Below are 23,349 nucleotides of genomic sequence, written 5' to 3'. Positions count from 1 at the left end.
GTTAATACATTAACGTGACATGAACACAAGATCATCAGAGGGAAAAGGATGGTTATTTGAATGTTATGTGCGTGCTTAGGAATTCCTTTTAGCAGACTCAAACAATTATTAGCAATTATTAACTTTTATAAATCATTATTCCATTGCTAATCTCCATTTTATTTCAATCATTTAAATGATTATAAACTATATGTTTTTCTATACACCTATTATTTTAAGGAAATTTATTCTCCTCGAAAACTAGGTATTGAAACAGTTTTTCGTTTGACGAAATCATTCGTTCATGAGGATTACACATTAATAAATTATATATATATATATACGTGTGTGTGAATATGAGTGTATATGTGTATGCATGTGTGCATGTGTGCGTATACATATATATATATATATATATATATATATATACACTCATATACATATATAAATATACATATCTATCTATATCTATCTATCTATCTATCTATATATATATATGTATATATATATATATATATATATATATATATATATATATATTATATATATATATTTCTTTGTTGCCCACAAGGGGCTAAACATAGAAAGGACAAACGGATTAAGTCGATTACATTGACCCTAGTGCGAAACTAGTACTTTATTTATCGACCTCGAAAGGATGAAAGGCAAAGTCGACCTCGGCGGAATTTGAACTCAGAACGTAACGACAGACAAAATACCGCTAAGCATTTCGCCCGGCGCGCTAACGTTTCTGCCAGCTCGCCGCCTCTATATATATATATGTGTGTGTGTGTGTGTGTGTGTGTGTGTGTGTGTGCTTGTGTGTGTTACGTGAAGGCGCATGGCTCAGTGGTTATAGAGCTTCGAGATTACGATCGTGAGTTTGTGAGTTCGAATCCCGGACTGAGTTTTGTGTTGTGTTCTTTAGCAAGACACTTTATATCACGTTGCTCCAGTTTACTCAGCTGTAGAAATGAGATGCTACGTCACAGGCACCAAGCCGTATCGGGCTCTTTGCCTTTCCCTTAGGGTAAATTCATAGGTGCAATTCCAGGGTCAGTCATGACAGAAGGGGTTCTCAGAGATATATACGTGTGTATGAATGTGTATTTGTTTGTTTGTTTGTTTGTTTGTTTGTTTGTGTGTGTGTGTGTGTGTGTGTAAAATTCAATCAATTCAAGAGAAGCAGAATATAGGCGAGATTATCCCAGAAATGATACATTGAGTGAAAACAAACGTAAAATACTGCGAAAGTGAAGGATGAATAAATAAGCCTAATGAAATAAGGCTTAAGAACATTTACAGAGAAACGAACGCAATAAAGCTACATCATTCCCTGGAGATTCTTCACATTGTCTTGCCTTTTTCGTATTAGGAGAACTGAAACCGAAAATATTCTCACCAGAACACTTCGTACACATTCATGATTTCATTTAAGAAACGAATGAAGCACTGTCTTTGAAACAACGTGTTCTGTCTGATTTGTTTATCAGTTCTAATATATAAGGTGCATTCCAGATGTTTGGAGACCTTTTCAGGACAGTCATTTACTAATTTTAAAACATACACATCTCCTATCTCGTTCAAAGCAGGATGTATTTCTATAATGTAAAGTGCGATACTTCATAGTAACCTATGGTTTGAAGCCAGATGAGAATCGTCAGAAAATTCTAGCCTTAGGAATCCGATACCAAATTAGCTCCGGCCATTATAAAGTACTGAAGATTCTAAATCTAATTATAAATTCATTCTTCAATCGATTCTAGTTTCTTTCTTATCTCTTTTCTGTTTTTAAAGTCTAGAGCACTCTGTACACTCAAACGACTCGTATAACTACCTGTGTTCATTCGTTACATAGAAATCCACATCTATCTAATTATCTATCTATCTATCTATCTATCTATCTATCTATCTATCTATCTATCTATCTATCTATCTATCTATCTATCTATCTGCTTACCTACATACCTACCTACCTACCTACCTACCTACCTAACTAACTAACTAACTAACTAACTAACTATCTATCTATTTATCTATCTATCCCTAGATATAGTTATACATATGTATTTATGTGAACACACGCACACACACAAACATATATATTGTTATTGTTATTGATAAATAGACACATGGATATAAGAAATAGGTTTGTAGATAAATGCATACAAGGAAGTAGATAGGTAGATGGATAGATGAATCATATATATATATATATTATATATATATATATATATATATAAATAGTAAGCGGCGATGCAGATAGATAAATAGACAGACAGATTAAATTACATCAGTAGACAGATATTCTTGATATTCTAACATTTGCTTCCCTTCACTTCATATTATTCGAAATCATGTAGACACATTGTCTCCTGTGTATAATTTTTACCCTGTAGTCAGTAGCACCAAAAGTCCAAGAGATTCTTCGGTTTAATTTTCTTTTCTGAATAATGTAAATCATGTCGTACAGTGTGATATCATAGCGTATGGAATTTCAATTTGAAAAAAAATATATATTGTTATTTCTCTATTTTATATATTGTATGTTTTTATAGTTTTGCTTTCACTCTTAATTATCATAAAGGTCTTTGATTTCATACTATTGCTGTGTTTGACTTGGGTTATGAATTTACCTTTTTTTTCTTTAATGTACTTTCATGAAAATTCTAACCGTAGGGATTATTTATTATTTTCCTTTTTCGTTTTTTTGTGTTCATTTGTTTCTCCTTTAATTTCTTACTAATTCTATCTCTGTTTCTCTTTTCTCCCTTTCTCTTCCATCGCTCCATTCATTGTAACTACGTATAAAATATATACAGACACACGTGCGTCTATATAGTCTTACATACATACATGCGTATATATATATGTATATATATATATTATATATATATATATATATATATAAAGTATAAATTACAAAAATACAAAGTTATATCTTGAGATCGCTAGTGACAACAACGCTCAAAATATATAACAGACAGGAATTGTAGTGCTCGAATGAGCTGTATTCACTTATTAATCCAAGGGGAGGCAATGTGAGCTGCAACAAAAGGAACATTACAAAATCCACAGAAAGATCAAACACATACATATATTCATATAATCATTTATATCTACAGAACAGATATAAAGTCCAACATTTAAAAATATAATAATATATAAATATATAAACATCAAATATAATATGTAAATATATAAGAATCAATGTTGCATATATAACACATTGAATTTACGCTTAAAATCATAAAACATTTGGTAAAAATTTGTTAAATTATAAATTTGGGCTAATAAAACATACAATGACATATTAAAATGACGTATTAAAATTCCAGAGAAAAATACAGAAAAGATAAATATACAAAATTACAAAAATACAAAAATGTTCATCTACGGCCGTTTTGGAGACGCGCCAATTAATATGAAACATATCATACATTTGAAATTGACACTCCCCTCGTCAGGATGTTTTTTTACACACAACACTTTATACACGGAAACAAATGCACAATTACATAACAGCTATATGCGAGAACGGACATTACATACTTCCCAAAATGGCTTTGTTCGATTTGCAGTCTCATGGTTTGTTTTGATCACGCTGCTCTGAACATCGAAAGCATTCTCTGGTGTAATCTTTTGTTGATCCAAAGTTTGTGACTTCAGTTTCGTCGAGTAAACTGCGCAGAAGCTTGTATAGGTGCATAGATGTTTACATTCTCATATGTATTTATAATTTCCACTTAGTTTTTTTTTTTTTTTAAAGTCTGAAATATCCTGTGCGGCAGAGCCATGTGATAAAATCATGATCACTTAAGGAAGAATATGATACAAACAGTTGTAGAAAATAACTAAATGAACGACGAAAGACAAGGTAATTCATTTATCGTATCGATCTAGCCCATCGTCAAAGAAGACAATATAGGCCAGTTCCTGTAATATTGGAATTCAGGTAATTTAATTTTAGAAAATGAAAATAATGTAATCTTTCAGACAATATATTTGAAGTAGGAGACTGGCTTTCAACAAGATTTGTTTTAATTAATGGAAATAATTAACTGCAAGCTACTAATTATACATGTAAATTCTTATGTATATGAATGTGTGCATATTTTTAAGCGGGGCTTTTGTTTTTCACTTTTCCAGTATGTTGCTATCTGTGTGTTTATGGAAGCATTTAAATGACGAAAAATATACTCTCACTTCTACACAATTGGTGAAGTAAAGAAGTTTGTATTTTATCGAGGAATAATAGCTTGATTCAGCATTTTGTCGTAAAAAGTCTATGGAAGATCACATAGATTTCAATCCGAGAATCGAGTATCGAACCAACTCATGGTTAGTGTCAGGTTTTGAAGTTTTGAAATCAAATGAAAAATTTTCTCTCTTCCTTCACCACCCAAAAGATCTTTGGCATGAAAAATCGGAAAATCATGCTAGAGTACTGGAAATGATTCCTGTATAGTAGGATGAACAAAGATATTGTTCATTGTCGCGTTCTATGGTCTTTCGTCAAGAAGCTAGACAGATTTGAATGAATTTCTCGGGAGGTAAGACATTTTGTCGTTGTAGAAGAAAAAATATACAAAGGAATTTGTTAGATAATAACGAACGGAACTAATAGAGTTTACTGTGATTTCTCAGCAGTAAAAGTGTAATTATTGTTATTTCAGACAAAATATCTTTCATATTGTTAACTTATCTATGTAGAACTTCAATCATTTTTCATAATGTGTTATATGTTTACCACACATAATAACATAACGTAAGATACATATAAGTACATACATGTAGACGTATAAAAGACATTCTCGTCGAACGTATTAGCAAACACACACATACATACACACACAGAAACACACACACACACACACGCACACACACACACACACACACACACATACACATTATATTTACACACGGTATGAATCATTCATGTATGTCTTATCTCCCTTGACTGGAACAACATCTCTGCCAAGAAACGTCATTCAGCTCTAAATCCCGTTTCTTAAGAAATAATTTTTATTCGGAAGCGCTAAATCATTTTTTCTGTTCTTTCCGAGCAGAATTACATCGTTATCATTGTTTATGCTCTTTTTCTCTAGACATTGTATATTTATCTATCTATCTATCTTTCTATCTATCTGTCTATCTATCTATCTATCTATCTATCTATCTATCTATCTATCTATCTATCTATCTATCTATCTATCTATCTATCTATCTATCTATCTATCTATCTATCTACCTGTCTGTCTGTATGTCTGTTTGTTTGTCTGTCTATATATCTATCTACCTATCTATCTATCTATCTTTCTATCACTATCTCTCTCTCTATCTATCTATCTATCTATCTATCTCTACAGATACACACATACATTCACACACACACACGTGTGTGTGTCGATGTGATTATTCTTTGTCATCTCTTTCAAGATCTCCATTCTCCTTTGATCAACTTCACTATTTCTTCGACACCTACTGCCATTCTTCATTTGTTTTACATAACTGTGTGCCACATTAGTTATTTTCTCTAACACACCACATTTCATTTCTATTCCACACAGTTTTTCACTTTTTCTGTATTGCATACTGACTTTATATACCCAGCCTTGCATATACACATCTTTTCTTTTTTAGCCATCGCAGACTTTTTGCATTATAACTTTTCGTTTCACTATCATGAAACTTAATAATTTGGCCATAAGCGTCATACAGTCTCTACTTCACCCGGAGAAAGAATCTTTTTGTTGCCAATTTCGTAAGACATTTTCCACCCGGTTCTTATTCGTGCTACTAATCCTCCTTCGTTGTTAATTATCATCATATGATTTACCTTTCACCTAAAGAAATAACTCTTTTGTTGCTTACAGCCTGGACTTATTCCATTCCCGTTCCTAGGCTAGCTACTCTGCTTGATACTTTTTATAACTCTTTGTTCCAGATACAGCCTGACGCTACTGTAGCGTAAAGAACTGCAAAGAAAGAAAAGAAGTGACCTACGAATTCAAAAGATGTTGATTGACAAAATGCCCTCCTTCAGAACTTCAATCTTGATATCCGCTTGTCCTTAGTCAGAAATCCCTTTTTCTGACATCTTTCTGGTTACGAATAATATTTCTGTTGCACATTATGTCTGCCTTAATCAAATTGCCAACAGCACTCCTCCAGAGCAACCTCCTACATTCTAACACCTTTTTTATCCCTCAAGTAAATATTCAATATTTGGTAGACATGTCCTTTGCATTTTTCAATGTAAGAACCTTATTAGGCATGTTACTGACCAAATGAGTATTCTCTTGCGAAATTTCTTGCCAAGTTTCATGCAATAATCTCAAAAGATCTGGCTTTGAAGATGCTTTCTTCTTATTATTAAGTGTCCTGTCCATTATGTCCCAAGGGTGTTCAATCGAGTTCATATCTGGTGACTGGCTTTTTAATGCCATTTTCATCCAATAAATCTTGGGTAATTTTTGCTGGAGTGACAACGAGCCTCATCCCATAAATAGTCTACTTTAATCATTTCACCACTGGAGAAGATTGGTAGAAAGCCTTTCGGCAATATGGACACAAATTCGTCTGAGTTTATGTTTCCCTCACACTACACCAGCTCTGATCAACCATTGCTCCAAATTGCTCTCCAAACCATCACAGAATTGCTGCCGTGTTTCATTTTTGGGCTGAAATCTTTCCACACAAAATTCTTGATAACAGAGTCTCCAGACCCGCGCTTGACCACTCTCAAGAAATACAGAAGATCTGGACTCATCAGAGAATATTACAATATCCCAAAATGCTTGTGGACTCTCCACCATCTCACATTTCTCTGCTTGATGTTGGCTGGTCGAAGAAGTGGCTTCCTTCTTGCTGCTCTGCCGTAGTAACCAAGCTTGCGGAGATCCCTGACAGCTGCTGTGGGACTGACATCAAATTGTTCTGCAATGTCAGAGGCCTTGCAATGGGGATTATCCTCCGCACTTCTCTTTGCAAAGAGAAAGGTCCTGTCAGGGGGGGGGTGATTCATCTGGGCGAGGGGAAGTAGACTCATTCCCCCCTCAAGTGAATTTCGCAATCACTCTATTAACTGTAGAGATCGGAATCCCAAGATTTCCTGCGGTTTTGCGTTGACTTTCTCCACCTTCAGAATGATCCACAATATGTTTTCATTCATGTCTTCGTATATACATACATATAAATATATATATATGTATATATATATATATATATATATATATATAAAGTTTTCATTCAGGTGTTCGTTCATATATATGTAAGAACTTATATATGGACTTGCATTTGTGCGTGTGTGTGCGCGCGTGTGTATGTAGTATGTGTTTGTGCGTGTGTGTGTGTGTGTGTGTGTGTGTGTGCGAGTGCCTGTATACATATGCCTCTGCGCGCGTGTGTGTGTGTATACAGTACGTAAAGAAAGATAAGAATAAATATGTGCATGTATCATATAGCAAAGAACATACAATAGTATAGTCGAATACGAGGGCGTGCTGAACATTTCCTGGCCTTGGGTAAAAGACAATACTGGAGGATCAGTTCATTATGATCTTATTTAACATATTGCCCTCGCAGATTCACACACTTATTTCAGCACTCCTTCAGTTTTTCTAAGCCCTATAAAAGAACTCGGAATGCTGGGTACTCTAACACGTCCTTTCGCGATACCCTTAACGCCAGGATCTTTTTAGCACCCACTCGTATTATACCGAAACAACCGCAGCTCTTTCTCAGGAACACAGGGTAGAGACCGCTTGGTGATGATCCCCACCGCCCGTCTTGTTGCTATAATTCAAATAGTGGCAGAGGCAGAAGCTTAACAATCTTCGCAGTTTCACATCAAAGCATCCAAGCAAAATACCATTCTTATATATATTTGCTTTTATAGTCTTTAACACATTCTTCTAATTCTCTGCAACGTTATATCTTCGATTTCTGATATTTCTTTATTCCTTTTCACTTTTGTTATTTATTACGCCGAAAATTTTACCGTCAATAATAAATGATCATTCTGACGTCCATGAAAAAAATTAATGAATGAAATGTTTGATGGTAATGTCCTAGAAGACAATACAGAATATTCCTCTATTTCTCCATAATGTATGAGAAAATACTCGAAGGCTAATAATAAAACACATCTATACACATACGCACATGCGTGAAATATACGCACACACACTCATATGTGTGTATACATATGCATAAATTTAAATATAACACATACATGACATGTGTTTATATATATATATATATATAGGAATTATTATACCTATGTAAATACGTATTACTAGAAAGATTTATATATTATATACTTCTATATAAATATATACATAATGTATACAGACATATACAAAGTCTATTATAAATATGTATAAATATATATATATGCACAATGCACTGTTACATATGTATACATAAAATTCTAGTATGTATATATATATATATATTCATATGTGTATATATGTATGTATGCATGTATATATATATATGTGTACATACGTGTACGTATTAATATGTTTATTATTGCATGCCTACATATATGTTGTATATATACATATATGCATATATATGTAGTGAGCACGTATATTCACACACACACACACACACACACACACGCATATATATATTATATATATATATATATATATATTATATATATATATATTATATATATATATATATAATATATATATATATGCAAAGACAGATACGTTCATAAATATATAAATTTCGATATGTCTAGTTTGTGAGTAGGTACGTACATTAAGTAATAGCGAACTACTCAGTCTTTTGGGAGAAACGGTTTCTTTCCTATAATTCTTTTGTTCTTATTTTTGATTGAAATATGAGATATCGATTTTTATAGTTATAAAATTTTAGCATCGCTGTAAAACCGGATCAAAATCGTTACCCAAGTACTTTCAACATCTTTTTTTGCTAATTTTTCAAAACGAAGTAGAAAAATCTAGGGTCTATCTCCAGAGCTTATAGTTTCTAAGACATCGTTTAAACAAAGCATACTTATTTTCTTTATTACCCACAAGGGGCTAAACATAGAGGGGACAAACAAGGACAGACAAAGGGATGAAGTCGATTACCCCCCCCCCCAGTGAGTAACTGGTACTTAATTTATCGATCCCGAAAGGGTGAAAGACAAAGACAAACCTCGGCGGAAATTGAACTCAGAACGTAGCGGCAGAAGAAATGCCTATTCCTTTATTATCCACAAGGGGCTAAACACAGAGAGGACAAACAAGGACAGACAAGCGGATTAAGTCGATTATATCAACCCTAGAGTGCGTAACTGGTACTGATTCAATCGACTCCGAAAGGATGAAAGGCAAAGTCGACCTCGGCAGAATTTGAACTCAGAACATAACGGCAGACGAAATACCTATTTCTTTACTATCCACAAGGGGATAAACACAGAGAGGACAAACAAACGGATTAAGTCGATTATATCGGCCCTAGTGCGTAACTGGTACTTATTTAATCGACCCCGAAAGGATGAAAGGCAAAGCCGACCTCGGCGGAATTTGAACTCAGAACGTAACGGCAGACGAAATACCGCTAAGCATTTCGCCCGGCGCGCTAACGTTTCTGCCAGCTCGCCGCCTTTTAAACAAAGCATACTTTTCTTCTAACACTGACGAATTTAGTTGTAATAATTATAGCATATTCAATTTAACTCTGAGCTAACTTAGCTTATGTAAATTGCGTCAAGGAACGTTTGCATAAAGAAACATTTGTATATAGTCTTAAATTAGAATTTTATCTGCAATGGACAATTTGAAATCGGTTATGCTATAGATTTAGCTATTTCGAACTGATCATATGCGAACAACCCTGGTGACCTATGAAGGAATTTAGCAATCCAGGTTCTCAGCTGAAGAGTATTTATAGAAATTAGTGCAGGCTAGAACGGCCTGATTCCAGTACATATGCACTATAAACGGTCATTTGATATTAATGTTATGAAGAGTGAATTTTAGTTAGATTTACTTTGTTCAAGCGCTACAGGGTCTGAATAGGGAGGAGAATAGAAGTGGAAAGAGAACCAGAGAGAGAGAGTGGGACAGGAAAGATAGAGGGGGACAGAGAGAATGGGGCAGAGTGAGGGAGGGACAGAGAGAGGGAGAAAGAAAGAGGGAGAGATTTTTACTAAGATAAAATTACAGCTATAATTTTATTCGGGTATAATATAGCGTGTAGTACATTATCCGATGTGCACATCCGTTTGGATGGAAGATTTTTAAATAGAGGATTGGCTGGTTTTCCTAACTAACCCTGAAGCAATATGGAAGCTCTCTTGCTATTCTCATTCTTCAGGTTTCCAAGCACTTCGTACTTCTTTTTATTGACAACTTCTCAGAAAGTGGGTTTGCCTTTTTACTCTTGATAAACACTCGATCATTTGCTAATTGTATGACTATATACGAAAGTGGAGTAAAATATATTGTGAACATCTAATTAATTCGGTTTTCACAAAATAAAATTACTGATAAATGTTAAACTAAAATTAGGCATTTTATAAGTATTAAGATGTTTATTAAGGCCTTTATCTCGTGTTTGTTTCCTTTTCCGAGTTTATGTAATTTCCTCCATGTCACGGTGCTTTCTTATCTGCTGGCGTTAGCTTAGATGTACGGAGACCTATGTATATATATATACATAACAACACTCACAAAAGCCAGCTGTTTTATTTCACTCGATTTGTAAGAAATGGAAGCTAAATCTCACTTAAATCACAACATATTGCTTTTGTCTAACAAATTGCTCTCACTATCGATTGGTCTATTCAGAGATAACTTATAAGAGCTAAACAGCCGCCTCGGAACCCTGTCTTCCCTGTAAGGCTCCAATAGGAAGAATCAACACTTAAAGAAATGGTAGTTCTAGGTTTGCCTCAATGGCTCTTCTCAATAACAGTAGCAGCAACTGTTTTACTTTCAGCGGCTTCTATACCTTGTATAAAACAAACAGCCCTTTGAGGAGGATTTTCATAAGCAGCTCCCAAATGCAGCCATAACTAAGATGTATTACATATATATATTCATGAGGTCTTTGAATCACTACATCCTCTCGAAAATTGTGCGTTTTCCCTGGGAGAGTTCTCAATATAGGCGCTGATTTTTTAGATGCTCCGCAGTGATTTGCGTCCGTGACCATCCCGTTTTTGTTTTTGAAATGGTTGCATAGGCTAGGAACGTTCGGCTCGTTGGAGATCTTCAGAATCAGGGATTTTGTCCCGCTCGCGAATATACAACAAAACAATAAATGTGGAATTGGTTCTGTAGTCTCGTTTGTTTGCTCTACACTATCCAGAGCTCACAGACTTCTCGGAGTATTTAGAGGAGACTTCGTCATAGAGCTTATTAGGCGCAGGAATGGCTGTGTGGTAAGTAGCTTGCTTCCCAACCACATGGTTCCGGGTTCATTCCCCCTGCGCGTGGCACCTTGGGCAAGTGTCTTCTACTATAGCCTCGAGCCGACTAAAGACTTGTAACTGGATTTGGTAGGCGGAAACTGAAAGAATCCCGTCGTATATATGTATATATTTGCATATATATATATATATATATATATATATATATATATGTATGTGTGTGCATGCTTGTGTGTCAGTGTTTGAACCCCCCAACATCGCTTGACAACATATAGTGTGTGTTTGTTTACCCCCGTAACTTGGCGGTTCGGCAAAACAGACCGATAGAACAATTACGAGGCTTCCAAAGAATAAGTCCTGGGCTCGATTTGCTTGAATAAAAAGGTGCTACAGCATGGCCGCAGTCAAATGACTGAAACAAGTAAAAGAGAGAAAAAGAGAGATTATGCAATATACTGTACGGTATTCTGTCGATCATCTAAACCCCATTTATATATATATATATATATACATATATATATATATATATGTATGGAGAGAGAGAGGGAGAATATTCCTTTTGTTTTCGTTATATTTCTTTATATTTGGTCAAATAACACTTCGAGCTTTATAATAAAATACTGTGTACGTATGTCTACTTGCTCTTTCTTGTTTTTTATTTTGTTTTAAATTTCGTTTGGTTCACTTACTCGATGAGTGCAACAGTAGTATAATTACATTCAATTTGTAAGAATCAAAGAAAATCGATTGATACAAGTGCAATCGATCGGGGTTTTTTTTTATTTCTTCGAAAATTTTTAGTTTTGCCCTGAATGCAAATAATAGTTATTAAAACAGAAAAAAAAAAAGAATTAATCAAAATTTAATTATATTTCTTTAGTAATTACGTTTTATATAGAACATATGAGTTTATATTGTTTCTGTGTCATAATTGCTCAAAAACCGTAGACTGCTTATCGACCTTCACCTTCTAGTCTGATATTAATACTACTGTCTCTGCAATTTTGTACATCTGCAATTATAACATATTTTAAAATTAGGAGTCACAGTAATACTAATGTCGTTGTTGGAATCTATTACTGCAGCTGTCACGGAATTTATCAGAGGTTAGTTGTTATTAAGACTCTTGCTGACCTTTTGAAGAAAATCAATATGGCTAACATTTATAAATCGTACGGCCATCGATAAAAGCAATATCCTGCATATTGTAGACAATGTGAATCACTCATTGTCCACAAGCCGTTATCTCAGAATATGTCTCTGACATTTCATCAACCAGATGCATGTATTGAGCTTTCGTCGTATTATGTAACAGCTGCTTTTTTTTCTCTTCAGATTGTTCTTGTAGTTGTTGGTGTTGTTGTTCAGCTCCAGGCCGACTCAGAAGACGCAGACCTATGAACAAAGACTTTCAAGCTGATTGGAAACAATCCGATTATGTCTTCTCGACATATTGTATTCTGGTCTACTTTATTCAATGCGAACTTCCTTTTGTAAGACGACACGTTGATGGAACACTGGCTAGTATTTTTAACTCGACCTGTGACTACACTGAAGAAATGTCGTTTTGTTCAACTCAGGGATTACATCCTCTATATATTCATGTTGATTTAAAATTTGGCAAACTTTTAATGTGAATAAATAAATAAAAAACATCGGTCGCACTTGCATCATTTGACACAAGGATTTCATCTTTGATATATATATATATATATAAAATCATTTTTATACTTTTGAGATCTAGTTATATGTTTTATAAAAATATACATTATTTTTTTTTATGTTTTGCTTTATGTCTCTCACTGTTTGAGTTGCATAATAGTGGTTTTATCTCTAATTTATATTTTATATATTTATATTGTGAAATTCGATTTAATACTAAATTGAATTTTTCCCTGTAAGTTTGGAGTTATACTCACCAATATTATATATATATATGTATATATAATAATAGCAATTATTTCCCGATTAAAAATCGATATATATGTACATATATATATATATATATATATATATATATACACATATATATCGATATATATGTATATATATATATATATACATATATATATATATATTATATATATATATACACACATATATATCGATTTTTAATCGGGAAATAATTGCTATTCTGCTTAACAGCATTATTTCAGAATTTGCCCTGATAATAAATAAGGCTTACAAACAGTTTATGTTATACTTTTGAATAATTCATCGCTTCGGTTTTGGATCATTTCCAGGCGGCAGTAAATTCTTGAAGGAATTTCATGTTTATTCAACATAATTCCAATTTCAAGATATATTATTTCTCCACTTACCATATATAAGGATCCACTTAACGTTCCCATAACTTAGTTGCTGGACCCAAAAATCAATCTTATAAACAAGAAGTACAGGGTCTAATTAATGTTCAAGGCGGTGACACAACATAGGGACAGCCACGTGACTGAAAGAAACCCTACTAAAAGACATCCTACATCAATATTTTTGAGGACGTTTATCTATGAAGAACTCACACATGCTTTGGCAACAAAGAATAAAAGGGCATTGAAATCTTGAACCTGAGCTTGCAACAAAGACTTTTCAATATCATTTACCAAATATTATGCTGCTTACAGAATCTATTTAAGAAGACTTGTGATACGAAGTTGATTCACATACTAAGAATCCAATATGTTTGTCTTTTAACTCAATAGCCATTTTTTTCAATTTCCCAAAATTATTTCTACCTTCATCGTTAAAGTCAGCGGTCTAGAAATCCTTCTATATTCTTTTTCGTCCATCCATCCATCCCTCCATCCGCACACACACACGCGCACACGCACACGCACGCACACGCACACACACACACACACACACACAAACACACACACACACACACACACACACACACATATATATGCTGAGGCACCCTTCGGTCATGACTGACCATGGGATTGCACCTAGAAAGTTAACATCCCAGGCACAAGTCCGGGCAAGGTTGTTTAGTGAAGACCACCAGTCGCCCATGCATACCGGCCTCCCCCTCCACGCCACCAGTGTTATCCAAGGGAAAGGCAAAGGCGGATACAGCTTGGCACCTGTGATGTCGCAACGTGAAATAAAGTGTCTTGCACAAGAACACAACTCGCAGTCCGGTGCGGGATTCGAACCCCTATCCTTGCGATCGTAAGCTCGACGCTCTAACCACTGAATCATGCGCCTTCACACGTACACACACACACACTCACAAACACACATAGACACACACTCACATACACACACACACACACACACATATATATATATATATATGTACGTGTGTTTATATGTGTGTATGTACATATGTATGTACTCTTTTACTCTTTTACTTCTTTCAGTCTTTTGACAGTATCCATGCTGGAGCACCGCGTTTAGTCGAGCAAATTGACCCCAGGACTTATTCTTTGTAAGCCTAGTACTTATTCTATCGGCTTTTATTGCTGAACCGCTATATTAAAGGGACGAAAACACATCAGCATCGGTTGACAAGCGATGTTGGGGGACCAAACACAGACACGCAAACATACATACACATACACACACACACATATATATATATATTATATTTAAGACGTTTTAAAAAATTTATTAATAAAGGTAACAAATAATAAAAATAGAAGTAATAAGTTATAATAAAATTATCAGTTTTAATAAAAGTTAATATATTCTAAATCTAAAAATTTTATTTGAAATTTAATCCTTAGCTGCAAAATTTTAAATAAGAATTTTCTTTTTTTAGTACTTTACTAGAAGCAATAATTTGTCCTGAACTTTTCCAAGTGTAATAACTTTTCCTTAAGAATATTATTTATCTTCCATGTAATCTCTCTCTATATATATATATATATATATATATACACATACAAACATTCATATATATATATATATATATATATAAATATATATGTATATATATATAGATGAGAATGAGGGTGAGTCTGACTGTGTCTGTCTGTGTGAGTACCTAAGCCTCGAGAACTACACAACCGATTTCATTCAAATTTTGCACATGCCTTTCTTATGCTCCATACAGTGTCATGGACGAAGCAAAGTTTCAAATTCTTGACTCATGCGGGCCCGGTGCAATCTCTTATCTCTTACACAATTTCAGTATTGCGTGTCAAAAGTGAAACAATTACATCTGCCTATTGTAAATTGAGATACTTTCAGTGTAATAGTCTCACTCTTAATAACTAATAATATAAATGCACCCTTTTAAAGCCTAGCCAGGCTCATAGGCCCGGTTTCCTTGTCTTTATCGCGTATCTGCTACCCAGCTGGACGGGACGCCAGTCCATTGCAATGTTACTCATTTTTGCCAGCTGAGCGGACTGGGGCAACGTAAAATGAAGAGTTTTGCTCAAGAAGACAACGCGTCGCCCAGTCCAGGAATCAAAACCACAATCTTACGATCATGATGCTGACACCCTAATTACTAAGCCATGCGCCTCCACGTCTCACTATTAATACTGAAACTATTATATACATACATTCATATACGTTATGTATATATATATATATATATATATATATATATATATAATATATATATACATATATATGGATGTATGTGTAATATGTACGCATATATATGCACATATATGCATGCATACGTATATATATATATATATATATATATATATATATATATGCATATATACATATACATGCATACATGCATACACACATACACACGCACACACACATGTATATATCACTTTTTTCACACTGCGATAAAAATCCAAGGCTGTATGGATTTTAGAACAATTATAGATAAAAGGTCTTACAGCTGTTTTGAGGATATTTATTATATCACTTCATCGGTGATGGTGTGAGAGGATGGTTAAATAATAGTTAATTTAGATAAGATACGAAATGGAGAGTGAAGTGGAGGAATGAAAATAGATGTGATATATATATATATATATATGTGTGTGTGTGTGTGTGTGTGTATATAGGTGCAGGCTATATCAGATGACACATGGCAAGATAGCATGCAGTGGGACTGAACTGAGGACCATGTACCAGCATGTTTGGCTGCGTGGTTAGAAACCTGTTTCTAAATCACATGGTCCTCGGTTGAGTCCCACTGATAGGTAACTTAGCATGTCTTCGGCTTTAGACTGAGTGGATTTCGTAGACTGAAACTGAAAGACATTCATCGTATATATATATATATATATATATATATATATATATATATATATATATATATATATATATATATGTATATATGTAAGTTTATGTGTGTGACTTTGTGTCTGTGTTTCTCCGTCATTACTGCCTGACAACCGGTGTTTTATTTTATTTACATCTCCATAACTTACTGGTTTGACAAGAGACAGATAGAATAATTACCAGGTTTATCAAAATATAAAAAGGTATTGGGATTGATTCATTCGACAAAAAATTCTTCAAGGCAGTGCCTGTTACTTTTGTTTGCCTACTCAATTGTATTTATCAATCTATCTTTCTGCGCCTGTATATATATATAATATATATATATATATATATATATATAATACATACACACACAAGCACACACATACAACCACACACACATACATATGTATATGTGTATGTACATATATGTATACACACACACACACACATATAATATATACATACATACATATATATACATATATATATACATATATATATATATATATATAATATATATATATATATATATATATATATATATATATATACACACACATATATATATATAATATATATATATATATATATATATATATATATATATTTATATTATATAAAACTCAATGTATTTGCGTTCCTGAGTTACTTATAGACTCGAAAACTACAGCACCGATCCTAATGAATTTTGGAACCCAAAATCTAACCGCAGGGAGAAAGGGAATGTTTCATACAACGTCATGGACCAAAATTACTGAATGGATCCTTATTATATTTTGAACTTAGGTTCAATGCGGAAGGGCGGGTATAATGCAGTATGTTTGGTTTGAATTTTAGATGGCTTAAAAGGAGAAGAACCCCCCATGAAAATTCATGAATATCCGATGTTGACGAAATTTCAACTATAGGAAATTGACACACACCAAGAAGTAGTCCCAAATTTTGCGCTTCTCATGAGGATGCCAAGACCCTTTAAAATTGTTTTCTTCTCATCCAAGCATAAACTGTACTTCCTGCTGCTGTTTAAGTACGGTTTTAATTTTCTCCTAGGATCTTCCATCTAATGCAGTACTCCGTGGCAGCTTTTATGTACAAATATGCCTGTGTATTCGCAAGTGTCTAGATCTTCGATTATTATTTGACTGCCACTATATCTAGCAGGTTTTCTATCAAACAGAGGATCTCTTTTCAGCTGATAACTCCTTGATTCAAGAACCTATCTGTTGTTTAAAAACAAATGTGTGAAGCATTGCAGCAGTAAGTATACGTTTAGTAGAATAATTTAAATCCGATAACTTTTAAATACTTAACAAACCAACTAAATAATATCGCAAATCTATAATCCTAAGTACGGTATTCAAAGACTCCGCCGGTTACGACGACGAGGGTCCCAGCTGATACGATCAACGGAACAGCTAGCTCGTGAAATTAACGTGCAAATGGCTGAGCATTCCACAGACACGTGTACCCTTAACGTAGTTCTCGGGGATAATCAGCGTGACACAGAGAGTGACAAGGCTGACCCTTTGAAATACAAGTACAACTCATTTTTGCCAGCTGAGTGGACTGGAGCAACGTGAAATAAAGTGTCTTGCTCAAGGACACAACGCGTCGCCGGGAATCGAACTCACAACCTTACGATCATGAGCCGAATGCCCTAACCACTAAGCCACGCGCCCTCACAAAGTACGGTATTATAAGATAAACATTGCAGACAGATACATACAAGGAAGCTAGAACTCTATTGGAACTACAGTAACATCTACTGATTTATACCTTGTTTACTGTGCTGCATATTCCTATCATATGTATTACTATCTATTAGGTATACGAAATGCAGTTACAAGCATATGTGATCTCGTATTCAATATCTTCAAAAGATATTTACCGGAATAGCATGAATGAAGTGTTTAATCCTTACTGATATGAAAGAAAGTACATCCTATCGTACATCTGCGCGTCTTACCATGATTGCAAGCAGAAGTCGCCAGCTTCGACCTTCTACCAACGACCTTCCACTAACGCCCTCGGGCCCGGCAAAGTGTTTGATGAAGCACACACCTTGTACACGCACACACAACTCTATAAGGCGGGCACCCCACAAAATAGACTCTCACCACCCCAAAAACATACCCCTTTACACAAATTATAGTTCCACACATACATAGACCCCGCTCACATCAATAATACACACTTTGCCCACTTCAAGATAATTTTGCCGGATTCACAGCATATCTAATCAAGAGACATAACTCCAAACCTAATCCCCTGAAGGGTTCTGCTAGTTCACCTCCGATAAAAGAGAGCAGTCACCATATTCCCTTCCATGTCGGCTAACTCTGATGAGTTGAAAGTTATATAATCGGTTTGTTATCTAACACTCCATTGTGTTATTTACGCGAAAAAGATTGATAACACCACTGAGATGGATTTTTAATACTAAACATTTCATATATGTGTGTATGTGTGTGTGTGTTTATCGAAATGTATATATATACGTATATATACACACATACATACGTATACATATATTCATATAAATATGTATATATGTATATATATATATATATATACAAATACATACATATATATATGTATGTATATATATATGTATATGTATGCATGTATACATATGTCTATATATATACACATACATACATATATATATATATATATGTGTGTGTGTGTGTGTGTGCGTGCCTTATTGATAGTGCACACGTGTGTGAATGTTCTGGTTATGCTACACCTTGAAAGAATCGGTATCACGACTGCAATGGCATTGCTCATCCATTTGCTGAATCAGTCTGATGTAAGTTTAAACAGTAAGATAAACATCATTATTCTGCTATACATTTCCGATACAGTACACTTGGCCTCGTATCATCGTATCATCTGGTATGTATCGCATGATAATACATTAATGCTTCTCTTACTGTCTTTAACCGAAATGAAATAAACCAAAAAATGCTCCTAGAGGTAGAGTACAAGACTCCTCGAGCAACCACGATTTTCATAGTCCAATTCGAAGGTTTTGATTTTAAATCTGATGTCTCTAAGCTGTTGAAATAAACACACAACGGCTAATTAATTAGCCAATGATAAACGATAAACAAATAAGCACTTGCAAGATAATTTGGCAATTATAGACATGACTTAGAAACAAAGAAATATTAGACAAGATTTAGAAACAAACAAAACCTACGACAAGACAATATACAGAGATTAAACATAATGAAAATTACAAACTGCAAATTACCAGGAGACCAACAGTTGAACATAGAATACGTAACGAGTGGGAAAATGCTGCAAGAAATATACACGACATTTTAATATAACATTTACTAATTAATCAACAGAAACGACAGCTAAACAGAAAACAGCAACCTGTCTTCATTTCATATGCATAAACTCGCCTCGAAATAAAATAGTTTACCTGATGATCGAAATAGTATGAAACTCGACTTGTCAGACAGAAGTTAACATTGGAGAGAGTGCGTAGTGTGTAACTGTTTCTTTTATTGTCAAACTATAGAGTTTGAATGCATATCAATACACACACATTCACACGGACACATGTTTTTTTATATACGATCACAAACATGTAGATGTACTGTTGCATGCCCGCACGCATAATTACCCAATACATGAATATGTATGTACACACACATGCATGCGCCACGCAAGAGCACATGCACTCGTGGATATGTTTTCTTCCGGACAAACAGGCCTCGCTCTCTTACGTTTCTACACAAATACAAGAATGTACATACTTTGTCACACACAACCATGCATGTACTCAAAACACGTTCGTGCACGCACGCATATACAGCAGGCTCTAACTCCCACATATTCATGCGCACACACACAAACTCACACGACCAATAAAACACCGCATGCCAACAGACATACATCAGGTACGCGCACGCACAAACATACATACACACAGACATGCACGCACTCATGCACACACACACACACATACACACACACTGGCCTTCAATCTGTTAGCTTCTAATTTCCTTCAGAAGCCAGACACTAAGGTACAAACCAGCTTCCTGTCCAGCCACGCCATCCAATAAATTCTTTCAAATGCATGTGATGTCGCTGAACTGCCGATTTCATTTCTGGCAACACCACGTGAGGTGCTTTGATGAATAGCAGCCGATTTTCCTGTAGCATTTTTGTCTTGAACTTGCAGTATTTCTCCATATGCAAAGCTGGATTTTTAAGTTGCATGAATCCGAATCAAACGAATTTATTTACTTACTTAATTAATTAATAATAATAATAATAATAATAATAATAATAATAATAATGATAATAATAATAATAATAATGATAATAATAATAATAATAATATTAATAATAATGATAATAATATAATAATAATAATAATAATAATGATAATAATAATAATAATAATAATATAATAATAATAATAATAATAATTAATAATAATAATAATAATGATAATGATGACGGTGATGATGATGATGATGATGATGATGATGATGATGATGATGATGATGATGATGATGATGATGATGATGATGACGACGACGATGGGTTACAGTAAATATTCTGCGTACTACCGAATATTTACTCCTCAAATGCTTGACCATAACCAGTTGTATAGCAGTCGACGATACGAGCATCTCTGCTTACGAGCAGGAAGAGTGGGGAAGCATCAAAGCCATGTGTCGAGAAGGATTCTTTTGCATTTGAACATTTTAACTGTGAAAATATGGGTACTTCGTTCATCATCCTTAAATAACCCTCGTTCAGGGACTTTTTCGACGGGGTGGGGCTACTCGACCCGAATGAAATGCTAACTTGGTTCTATTTGCTAGGTTATGGGATATTTATCTATATATATATAAAACAAAGGATATGTGTGTGCGTCTGTGTGTGTGACTGTGTGTGTAGTACGTATGTATTTCTACAGTTTTCAACAAACATTACACTCACAATACTTATGTGCCAAGTATGGTCATGTAGTATGATATTTTACCCATAGCTACGCATAAAGCGAGAAACCGGGAAAAAACGGTGTTTTACAAGGTTTTTACTCTAAAAACGTCTGTAGTTTTCAATCGATTATCTCCTTTTACTCGCTCTCTTTATTTGTCTCTCTTTTTTCATTCTCTGTTTATCTTACTTACGCATATTCTCGCTCACCCTCTGTAATAGTTACTCTCTTTTAGTCTGTGTCTGTTTTACTCCCTCTCTTTCTTTAACTCACTCACACAATTACTAACTTCTGTCTACAAACTGCCGTCCGTGTATGTTAATTACTCGTGCGAAAAAATCTTTTTGTTACGGTTTTTGTACGTTCTCCCTGAAAAACGATTTAGATATTTGTATACCCACTGTATTGCCCCTAAAAATTGACCAGTGTATTTCAATAAATACGATAAATACTCATACAGAGAAAAATCAAGATGTCCATTAACGAATTTCTGTATGAAAATCTTTTTCCTAAGGGGTGCTTGTCTCCCCTTCTTAAATATAAGGACACAGGAAATGTGTCAAGGTCGACAGGAAGCGTCGATGCTTCCTAGGGCTAAATAGCGTAGGTGTGATTCCCTTTACGGGAGTGTCACGTTAAGTTGACAGTATACAACCGCTCTATCGTTCCATCACCGCTCATATCTCTGAGATATTTAGAAATTTAATATTTCTACTTTTGCTGATCAGTGAATAAACTTCACTGAAAATCTTTTTTCTGTTTGTGATTTAATGTTTGATCTATATAAATAACGATATTTCCTCCGTGTGGCTGTTTTCCTTTCTACAAAACGAGAAATTACATTGAGGAACTGTTATTTTAACGAGTTGTATCTATTTATCCCCCGACGAGAAACATCTGCATCACCGGATGCTCCTGAACCGGTTGTTGAGTGGCCCGCCCATGGGGAATCGATGCTAGATGTGTTGAAACAATTGTCGAGATTAATAATAAATTCTCGTATATACCATCTTCCGTCTTTCATTTGCCATATACATAACGTTCACTGTGAAACTGACAGTGCTTTACCAGTAAACTATCAGTTGTAAACCATTCGTTTTATTGTCCAATAATAATAATAATAACAATAATAATGATAATAATAGTAGTAATAATAATAATAATAATAATAATAATAATAATAATAATAATAAAATAATAATAATAATAATAATAATAATAATCGGTCTCTGAATTATGGAATTTATGAACCTATTTGGTATTGCATCGAATGTTGAGCGACTGCTTGGAAAAATATGGCGAAGTGGAGGACCTCAAATTTTATGGTAAAGATGAATCCCAAGTCGGTTCTCTCGTTGATACGGTGTAAACTTTGAGTGCTGATATCAGAATGGAGTTCGGACTTGAAGAGAGGTGTTAGACTTGAAGAGAGGTAAAATCAAATGTATCAACTCTCTAGCGATACCGCCGGGGAAGGTAATGAAGCAGATAGAAGAGACGGTCTATAAGTACTTGGAAGTATTAGAAATGGATAAATTCATGGAGAAAGAAATGACAGAAAATTTAAAGGAGGAGTATTTCGCACACTGAGACGGATCCTAAAGTCGAAATTAAACGAAAGAAGTAAGATTGAAGCAATTAAGTCCGGGGCGGTTTCACTCCTTGGATATGGAGCAGGGGTAATCGCATGGACAGTAGAGGAACTAAACAGCTAAGACAGAATGACGAGGGAGTTGTTGACTTGATATGGGTCACTCCACCCAAATAATGACTCAGACAGACTATATGTACCAAGAAAAAGCGGGCTAAGAGGACT

The 23,349-nt window shown here is 34.5% G+C and overlaps 1 long non-coding RNA gene across 1 annotated transcript in view; it reads left to right on the top strand.

The window, feature by feature from the left end:
- Positions 1–13,030, top strand: part of LOC118766296 — an 82,059-nt gene extending 69,029 nt beyond the window's left edge. The window contains exon 2 of the long non-coding RNA XR_005002211.1: positions 12,713–13,030. This is a non-coding gene — a long non-coding RNA (uncharacterized LOC118766296). The remainder of the gene's footprint in view (positions 1–12,712) is intronic.
- The last annotated feature ends 10,319 nt before the right edge of the window (positions 13,031–23,349 follow it).

The sequence above is a fragment of the Octopus sinensis genome, linkage group LG15, assembly GCF_006345805.1.
Source record: "Octopus sinensis linkage group LG15, ASM634580v1, whole genome shotgun sequence".
Taxonomy (NCBI): Eukaryota; Metazoa; Mollusca; class Cephalopoda; order Octopoda; family Octopodidae; genus Octopus; species Octopus sinensis.
Note: the sequence above shows the minus strand (reverse complement) of the source record. Positions and strands in the feature narration are given on the sequence as shown.